We start from the raw sequence: 10,431 nt of genomic DNA, 5'->3' as shown, positions 1-10,431 counted from the left end.
CAAGAAATGGAAAGAAAAAACAACAGGAGTAAAAGAAGACAAATAGCAGAGTTCATCCACTGATTTCCTCTTTATCAAGGTCAAGAACAGCCAATGCTAGCCTGGTGCAGTGGCCCATACCTGTAATCCCAGTGGCCCAGGAGGCTGAGGCAGGAGGATTGTGAGTTCAAAGTCAGTCTCACCAACTTAGCAAGGTCCTAAGCAACTCAGTGAGACCGTGTCTCTAAATAAAATACAAAAAAGGGCTGGGGATGTGGCTCAGTTGTTAAGTGCCCCTGAGTTCAATCCCTGGAAACAAACAAACAAACAAACAACAACAACAACAACAACAAAATAGCCAATGCTAAGCTAGTTCAGGATGCACAGCTGGGCAGTAAAATTAAGAGAATCCCTGGAAATCAGGGTGGTGGACTCGGTTGGGAAGACACACAGGGCTTCCGGGGCACTATTCCAGGTGCTGTTGTTTTAGTGATGGTGACATGGGCGCTTGTTTTAGGACAGCTTGTTAAGCTGTGCATGTGTGCTGTATAGAGCTCTTTTTAAACCACATTTTATAATAAAAGCATCAAAAATAAGATAAGCTGGTTTCATCAAGCCCTGACATGATGTAATTTGGTCAGGGTCTTGCTTGAGCTGAAAGGCCAGGATGAGAAGGGGCAGGTGAGGCTGGAATGGCCATGGCCAGGGTGAGGGAGGACCAAGAGGGTCCCTAGAACTTCAAATCCTAATAGCCTCTTGATTTACTTATTTCTTTATCTCTTCATCAATAATATTGTTAAGTATCTGCTTTGGGGCATCCCAATGAAACGGTTCCTCCCCAATTTCCAGTGATTCACCCCAGAATTATGTTTATCTCTGTGACACATTCCATGGTCACACCGAATGGAGTGTGTGTGCTAACCTGAGCTGGGCTGGCCAACCACCCTCTGTATGCTGGGAATTTGGAAATGACCAAGGTATGATGGACATCATTTTTAAGGATCACATGGGCTACTGCAGATGTGTTTTTTGTTTTTGTTTTGGCTGTGATCCTTGTTAAGAAAGACATTTAACAATTGTGCCCACACCCAGACACATGCACAAGGAAACAGGTTTCATGAGATGGTTCACCTCTTTCTGTGATGTATTTTGCCATTTTCTATTCCATTCCGTTGAAATGCTGGTCGAACCCACAAAATCAATTTCACAAACCACTAGGGTCATGATCCTAGTTTGAAAAATGACCTGATCTAACCAGAGAGGTAAATAAATGATCAAGAGCCAGCTGTAGAATGAAGGCTATATTCTCATGAGGGTGAGTGTAGTCAGTGCAATTGCTCCACATAGATGGAGTCCAACTTGGAGAGGTCCAAGTCACAATTTTTCAGTTTTCCAATGGTGCAACAGTGTGGAGAGCGGTGACTTGGATTATGGTCTTTGATGGCCTCAGAGCTGTGTCTATGCTTTGCTCTGGGAACTTTCCATGCAAAGGTATAGGACAGATTTCCCAGGAGCTATGGTAAAGCCCTGCCTGAGAAATTTCTGTGAAAAGGTACGAAATAATAACAGTTTTGACCTTGAGCTCAGACATCACCTACAAGATAACCACAATATCTTGCAAGTGCTACAACCTTCAAGCCTGCCTGCTTTGCAGAAACTCTGGACAGTGGGCTTCCTGGGTGCAGCAGGATAATAACAGGGGATTCTAACTCTGCAACAGTAGAACAGCTACAAAACTGCTTCTAGTTCTGTAACTTTTAGTGCACAAAGAACAAAGCCCCTATAGTTTTGACTTACTGATTGTGAGTAAGTAATATATATGTGTGTGTATATATATTAGTTGTAGATGGTCACAATACCTTTATTTAATTAATTAATTTATTTTTATGTGGTGCTGAGGATTGAACCCAGTGCCCCACATGTGCTAGTGCCCCTTGTGTGTCTTTTTTAAAAAATTTTTTAGTTGTTGATGGACTTTTATTTTATTTATTTGTATGTGGTGCATACTAGGCAAGTGCACTACCGCTAAGCCCCAGGCCCAGCCCCAGCCCCTTGTGTATCTTTCTTAATCGCCCATCGCTCCTCTCTGGTTTCTAGGGTTCTGCCCTGCAGGTTACCACACAGAAGCCATATGCATTTGGTAGAAACTGTACTTTGTCTTTTTTTTTTTTTTAAGACAGGGTCACACTCTGTTGCCCAGGGTGAGTTTGACCTCAGGAGATCCTCCCACCTCAGCCTTCTGAGAAGCTGGGACTACAGGCACTTGCCACTGGGCCTGACTTAGAAGCTGCACTTTGGAATTTAAATTTAGATCTTTTAACTTTTGGAGGGCATTTACCTAAATATGCCCTGATCCAAGCCCAAGCTAATCACCCTTCCTGGGTGATCCTGTTTCTCACATAACAGTCTTGTGTGAGAAAATAATGTATTTGTTATTTTCATTTCTCAGTTGAGAAAAGTGAGGTACAGAGAAGTAAAGAGACTCACCCAAGGCCACACAGCTGGTACCCAGTGCTATTTGTCCACACAGGTCCATGTGTGTGCATGTGTGTGTGTGTGTGTGCTGGGAGAGGCAGAACGTGGACCTCGCTGGGCATGGAAATATTGGTGGGAGCTGTGGGGACTCGCATAGGCAGGACTTGGCAACAGGTGGAATGTGGGGGATGGACCAATAACATGTGGGCAATTCCAGGACCCCGGTTCTCCATGTCCCCAGTGAAGGTAGAAGGGAGTCCCCCTCTTTCTCCCCTGGGCTTCCCTGCTTCTCCATCGCTTCTTCCATGCTCCTTCTGGGGGTTCCCAGGGTCCCAGGCATGCGGATAACCATTGTTTGTGATGGATTCAAATCTCAGTCCGAAATTCCTGTAAGATGCAGAGTTTTATTTTTCTCTAACTCAGCTCTGATTCTCTTTCCTTTGCTGGTGATTCTGTTTCCACTGGAGTTTCTCTGCCTTTCCCTGGCGGGCTGCTGCTGGCACCCGACGCTGTCTGTTCACACAGGTCCCCGTGGAGGAGACAGCTCTGCCTCTTCAGCCTTTCGCTGCAAGGTGGCTTCTCCCATCTCCATGTGTCCCTCAAAGTGTACACATCTTTCTGCTGAGCCTCCCACGATCACTACACAGGTTGTCTCTCCCCAGGGTCTTGCTGGAACCCCGGGGGAGGGGACCAGCCACCTACTGAGCCCGTCTTAATGACTTTTCTGGGATCCATGGGACCATCTGGGAGGCAGCAGGAGCCAGGCTTCCTGGCTGGGCCTCTGGTTTCTGTCTTCCGGCACCCCATGGCCCTCTTTCCTCCTCCCAGAAGCTCAGTGGGTTTTTAAAGACTGTGTGTGCAAGGGGTCTACATGCCCCCCCTTGCAAACGTGTTGCCCAGGCTTCATTTCCTGGGGGCTCTCGGTTCAGTTTTCACCTGGTTCTCACTTTCCCACTTTCCTATCCTCACACTTCTCCTCCAGCTTCAGGAGGCCTCACTCTCCCAGGCTTCCTGACTTGGTGGCTGCTCCTTCTTGGTTTTCTCTGGTCATTCTTTCCTCTCTTCTCTTCACTCTTCCCATGCTGGGTTCTTATCTCACCTCTTCTCCCAAGCCTGGTCAGTCTCACTCCTGGTCCTTCCTCCAAGACTTCCAGTCACTAATCAACAGAGGCCATATTCCTGTCTGCAGCCCAGGCTTCTCTCCCAGACCAGAACTTCTACTGAAAGTCGCCTCACCTGATTCATCACTCTCTACCTAAACCTATATTTCCTGTGTTGCTGACACTATAATGTCTTTGCTATTCATTTGCCCAAAGTATTCATGCCAGAATTCTGGGCATCACCCATGCCTCTCTCCCCTTCCCCCTCAAATTACCCATTAAGCCCTAAATTCTGTTGATTTTTGAGACACCCCAGGGAGAAGTTATATTAGTCAGCTTTTCATTCCTATAACAAAATCCCTAAGACAGTCTACTTTATAAAGAAAAGAGGTTTATTTAGCTTGTAGTTTTGGAGGCTATAAGTCCAAACAGCATGACTTGGGCTCTGGTGAGGGGCCCTGTGGCTGCTGAATCACACATTGGGTGGGAATGTGAGTCTCTGGGTGTCCATGTAGTTTTTCTCCCTCTCCTTATAAAACCACCAGCATTCAGTCATGAGGGCTCTACCCTAATGGCCTAATCTACTCTAATAATTTTCTGAAGGTCCCACCTCTGAACACCATAGTCAGATTAAGAATCTACACTCTTAGTACCATTAACTTATGTTTGGGGAGTAAACACTTGTATGATTTCAGGGGAATGAATCATCTTCAAACCACAGCAATAGTAAGGTACATGGATCCTAGAGCCAGATGGTCTGGGTTCAAATCCTGAATTGGCCCACTTTCTCAGGTGTGGTCCAATTGGGTCTGCAATAATAGCAGACCTGAGACTGGGTAAAATCTGTTGTTGCTGTGGTGCTAAAACCTCACAACGCTAGGCCAGTGCTCTACCACAGAACTACCTCCCCAGCCTGAGACTGGGTAATTTCTAAAGGGCAGAGATATATTCCTTGCAGTTCTGAAGGTGGGGAAGTCTGAGATCAAGGGGCCAATATCTGACAAGGGCCCTCTTGCTGTGTCATCCCAAAGCGGAGGCAGAAGGGCAAGAGAGGGCAAAAGGGCTGAATTCATCCTTTTATAAGGAATCTACTCCTGTGACAATGGCTTTGATCCATCATGAGGGCAGAGTGCTCCTGCCTAATCACCTCTTACAGGTCCCGCCTCTTTGTACTGTTAAAATGGTCATTTAGCATTTACTTGAATTTGGGAAGGGGCAAGCCAAATTCAAATCATTGCACTTAGCATCTAGATGGCCACCTTAAGTGACAGCCAGTTCTAAGGAAAACCTTTTGCTTTCCCAGACAAAGGTGTTTCTGAGAAAGGCTTACCACTCCCTCATGCCAACCCAACGTCTAACCATCCACATTAGGTCCTGCCCAGCTCTGATTCCCTATAAAAGTCCCGGAACCCAAGCCTGAATTGCCTCTCTCTCCTGTAGAGAGATGGCCTTTATTTGTCAGCTCTGACAAATAAACTCTTGTGTGGACCTCTGCCTGGTCTCTGTCTTTCATTTCTTAGTTATCCATCTCTTGTTCCTCACTTTCCCTTATTTTCGATATGGAAACCTGGGATTGGGTTCCCTGGTGTGCCTGCTCCCCTCTTCGAGGGTCACTGAGCATCCTGGGGCCCTGATCCAAATTCCATCATGGGACCAGGCCCTCCATTCTGCCAAATGCCCTGTCTCCGGTCGACCTAAATGACCTATAGATCCTGGAAAATAACCGTTGAAATGTCCAGCATTCCCAGAGTTACTGTGTAGTCAGGGACACCCCAGCCACAGCTTTCACAGCTGTGGCTGACCCCTACTGCCCACAGAGTCTATAGGTGGTCTTGTATTTGGGCCCTGGGTTTTGAGCTCTCTCTCACCCAGAACTAAACCCCCCAAAACTTATCCCCTTGTGCAATCAGATCTGGCCTCAATATCCTTTGGATAATGACTCTAAATGGCCACTTAACTGCACTCTAGATCCCAATGTTATCAGGGATCTTTTCAACTATTGTGAGCGTTCAGGAAAATGGAAAGAGATATCCTCCTCCCTCTCTGTGCAACTCTTGCTCTACAGCACAAGTCCTTTTAGCTCTCACCTCCCCTACACCTGCTTCCAAAGGGACAGAAGATCCTACCCAGGACTCCTCCTCCTCCCAGCGGATGAACCCCCACCATACCACAATTCTCTTCCTGATGAAGCCACCGCAGCAAATGTCCCCTCAACCCTTCCACCCTTCTCTCCTCTTGCCACATGCTCACAGGCTGCTGTTGCCCAACCCACATCTCTGCATCCTGTATGTGAGGTGGCTGGGGTAGATGGTGTAATCCGGGTTCATGGGCCTTTCTCTTTGTCAGATCTTTCACAGATAGAAAAGTGGCTTGGGTCCTATACTTCAAGTCCCACCATATATATCAAAGAGTTTCAATATCTAACTCAATCATATGATTTGACCTTCCACGATGTCCATATGATCTTGTCCAACACCCTCCTGCCCGAGGAGTGCAGACAAGTTTGGGAGCAAGCTAGAAATTGTGTGATGAGGTACATCAGACCTCCCCTGCCCATCTGATTGGCACTGAAGTGGTCCCTGATGGGGACCCCTGATGGGATTATAATCTGCCTAAAAGAGTAACTAGTAGGAACCAACTCATTACTTGCCTCATGGCAGGTCTGAGAACGCAGCCCATAAGGCTATCAATTATGAAAGGCTCCAGGAAATCATCCAAGATAAGAATGAAAACCCTTCAGCATTTTTAGACGCCCTGACCAAGGACGCTCTAAAAATACCAACCTGGACCCTGAGACTCCAGATGGGAGACAACTACTAATGACCTGATTTTCTGTAGAGTTTCCCCAATATTAAGGGCAAACTAAGGTGCCTTGACAGGGGGTCCCTAACTCCCCAAGAGAGGTTCTGGAAGTGGCCTTTATGGTGTATAACCGGAAAAATAAGAAGGCCTGGAAGCAAAAATATCAGATGTTCGCTTATGCCATCTGTCCGGCTGCAGCATCTGTCCCTGGTTCCACTGGCCTGAAGAAGGGTCCCTTGGGCCTGGACCCTGTTTTAAATGTGGTCAGATGGGTCACTGGGCTTGTACATGTCCCAAGGCTCATAAGCCTCTGGGGCCGTGGCCTAAATGCCATCAGGAGGGACACTGGGCCATTGACTGTCCCTGAGCCCATAGAAGCCCCCCGGCCCAGTCCTTCTGGTTCCGCTTTCCAACTCTTAGGACTGGCTGCAGAGGACTGACGAGGCCCAGGTCCCCATCACCCGACCATTACCATCACTCCACGGGAACCCAGGGTAACTCTGCATATTTCAGGTAGGCCTGTCTCCTTCCTCCTGGACACCAGGGCTACATATTCAGTCCTCAAGGGGTTCTGGGGACCTACCACTCATTCTATGACCTCTATTGTCTATTGTAACCAACCCTTACAGACACCCAGCCTGGTTTGCACTTTTGGCTAACTTTTACCCACTCCTTTTTGGTCAATACACAGGGCCCTGTTCCCCTTATTTGAAGGGCCATCCTCACAAAGTTGGGGGCTACACTTTCCTTTTCCCCTCATATGTGCTTCCATCTAGACTTGCCTGCCGCTCCCCTGGTCCTCACCCTTACCTTAGAACCATCCCCTGTTCTGTCTACCAGTGCCTCCCATTACCCCCTCCCGAGGTGGGCCCTATTGTCTGGGATGTTTCAAGTCCTTCCATCGCCTCACACCACGAGCCCATTCACATCCGTCTCAAGACCCCCTCCATTTTCTGGCCCAGTCACAATACCTGCTCTCCCTCCTTGCTGCTGCTCTTATCCCAGGTGTGTGTGTGTGTGTGTGATTAGTCCTGCGCTACTTTTCTTTCACTGATGCCAGTGACTTGGTCATATTCTCCCATCAGCTTTGCTCTCTGAGCTGCTTTGGGATCCTGGCCTGAGGGCCCAGGACAATTACCACATATCTTCTTCCATTCACCAAGTGGCTCCTTCTTCCTCCACACACTGGCCCCATTTGGGTGACTTCGCCCTTCTCTTCCCCTACTCCTTGCAAGTCTACTCCCTAGAGATAGCAGTGACAAGTCTCCTCTAGAAACAAAAGTTAAGTTAGATCTTGGTCCAGCACCAAGATTCTCGACCTTCCCATCCCTTCCCCTTGGCGAGTTCACTCTCTTGGCTCCTCAGCAGAGCCCTGGACAGACAACCAAGACTCTCAACAGGCAAAGCCTGGCACTAGAGAAGTAGCGGTGACCACTCCCTTCTCTCAGTCCCAGAAAGGCTTCGACCCTGGGGCCAGTAAATTGTGTGGTGAAGACCCTTTTAACTACTGTCCTCTCTCTCACTCTGTTTGGCCTAGAGCTGGGGATGCCTGCCTCTAGCCACTCCAGCCCTCCAACTCACCACGGGGAACTCCCAGTCCAGAATCCCGTCTGACTCACCTCTTGGCTGCCTCCTCGCCCACTTAGCCCCATTCCGTTTGGCTCCTGACTGTCCCAATGTTTTATGGAATCCTCATAACTTTTCTGAGTGCTCAGGAAAATGGAAGGAAATCCCTTATGTGCATGCTTTCTCCTTTCTCCACTCTAAGCATTCCCTTGGCTCCTCTTGCTCCCCCGCCCAGCTTCTACTTGCTACTAAAGCTCTGGACAAACAAGGGACCCAGAACCCTCTCCTCTTCTTCTGTCAGCATAGTACATTGTAAAGCCCTCGGCAGCATCTCCCTGGCCAAGTCCACATTGAAGCTAATATTGAAATATAAAGGAGGACAGACTCAGCATGCTGGATAAGAGGCCTAAGACTTTAAAAAAAAAAAAAAGTGTCAATTTAACTTTTCTGGTAAACCCAGCCTAATTCCCTCTTAAGATCAGGAGCCATGTTGTCAAAAGTTATAAAAGATTTATTTCTGTTTTCTGTAAAATAGTAGGATTTCTATTTGGCCTTGCTGTATTTTGATGTTTTAAACTTGCTTGGAATGCCTGCCTGTGCCTTGAACTCACCATGCCTGGCTTTCCCTGACTAGATAACAACCCCTCTGAAACCCTAATGGCACCTCATAAATTCTGATGTTGGGATCCAAATTTATTCCCTAAGTGCTGAACCATTTAGACCACTAACCTACTACCCGCCTTTGTATTATGCTTGTCAAAATCCTGTCATCTGTAAGTTCTCAAGACACCCCCCTTTTTGCAACTTCTTGTGCTATAGAACTGTGCTCCTAGAGACCTGGAGATCTGTCTTCTATCCCACGGATTTCGGGAGAGAGACTGTTCCGGCTAGTCGGAATTTCATGCTTGCTTTAATTTGATTTAAAATTGGAGTTGGAGATCTTTTCTTTGCATTGTGGTTTAACATTTTCCCTTGGCTACAACACAGAAGAATGACTTAGAAACTTTCTCTCTCTCTCCATCTCCCTGATGTCACACGCCCATTTCACCTTTACATGGCTAAAAAGCAGGGATTTGCTCTAGGATCCTCACACTCATGCTAGGGCCAACCTTTGCCCTTGTGACCCTACTGTTGGGGGATGGGACCCTTACCTACAAATGTTGGCCACAGCCTCTCTACTCATTAATGAGTCAAAGAAACTCACCTTTGGAGCCCTACTCACCATCCTGGCTCCTCATCACCAAAAGGTACTCCTCACCTACAGGGCTTACATTCCTTATCCCCGTCACCTTTTATTTCTACAGGTGTCCCTGGTGGAAGATCCCAGTCTTATTTTCCACATGTGCTCACCTTTAAACCCTGTACTCCCCTCCCCACTCCTCAGGACTCTCCCACCTCTCCTCCTCTCACCCATTCATGCATTGAAACTCTGGAGGAGCTCCTTCCACATCCTTCCCAAAAGGCCCCTTGCTCCAGGCAACATGCACATGGTTCACAGATAACTCCTCCTTCCTTCAGGAGGGAGTTCATGGGGCAGGTGACACCCACAGGCCCTCTCAAGCTGTGTTTCTCCAAGGCCGGAACCCCCAATCTTCCTTTGGTCTCTGAGGACACTGCAGAACCATGAGTACCGCCCTTCCCTTCTTCATTTTTGCCCTCCTCCCTTGTTCTGCACTCACCTCCCAGGGGGACCACTACCAGGGATTATCATTCCAATTTCTAGAAGACTTACAGCAACTTGCTGAAATCATACTAACCCTACAGTCCCAGCTTGATCCTTTAGCTGCTGTGCTTCTGCAGAATTGAAGAGGCCTGATCTTCTAATGGCCAAAAAAGACGAATTTGTTTGCACCTACAGGAGGAATGCTCTTTTTATGTCAATCAATCTGGTACAGAAAAGGACAAGATGCAACATCTCCAATAGGACCTTGAATGTCAGAAACAACAGCTGTCTTCTGCTGAAGGATGGCAGCTCAGTAACCCCCTTCTCCAGTGGGCACTTCCTCTCCTGACCCCTCTCCTTGTCATAGGTCTTCTGTTAATGCTTGCTCCCTGTGTCATTAGATTTGTTCAAGACCAGATCCAAAAAAATTCTAGGCAAACTACAAACCAGCTTTTGTTACAGGAATACCAATCCCTCACCAAAAATTGGGGCACTGGGGACAGCATTCCACCACCACTCAACCTCTGTCATCATTCCAATGACATCTAGTCCCCTAATGAAGGATTCAAATGCCGCCCCTTCCCAGCAGGAAGCAGTTACAGAAGATTGACCTACATCCCTGTTCCCTAAGGGGCCCAATAAAAAACAAAAACGGGGGTGGGAATATAAGGTCCTTGCTTGGATCTGGATGGCCACCTTAAGTGACAGCTGCCATTGTAAGGAAAAAGTTTCACTTTCCCACCCAAGGGCCTTTCTAAGAAAGGCTCACCATTCTCTCATACCGACCCAGCCCCTAACCACTTGCTTTAGGACTCTCTCAGCTCAGATTCCTGAGCCTGCCTCATA

This window comes from Callospermophilus lateralis, chromosome 2 (assembly GCF_048772815.1).
Source record: "Callospermophilus lateralis isolate mCalLat2 chromosome 2, mCalLat2.hap1, whole genome shotgun sequence".
Taxonomy (NCBI): Eukaryota; Metazoa; Chordata; class Mammalia; order Rodentia; family Sciuridae; genus Callospermophilus; species Callospermophilus lateralis.
The sequence above is the reverse complement of the archived record's forward strand: the minus strand, read 5'-3'. Positions refer to the sequence as shown.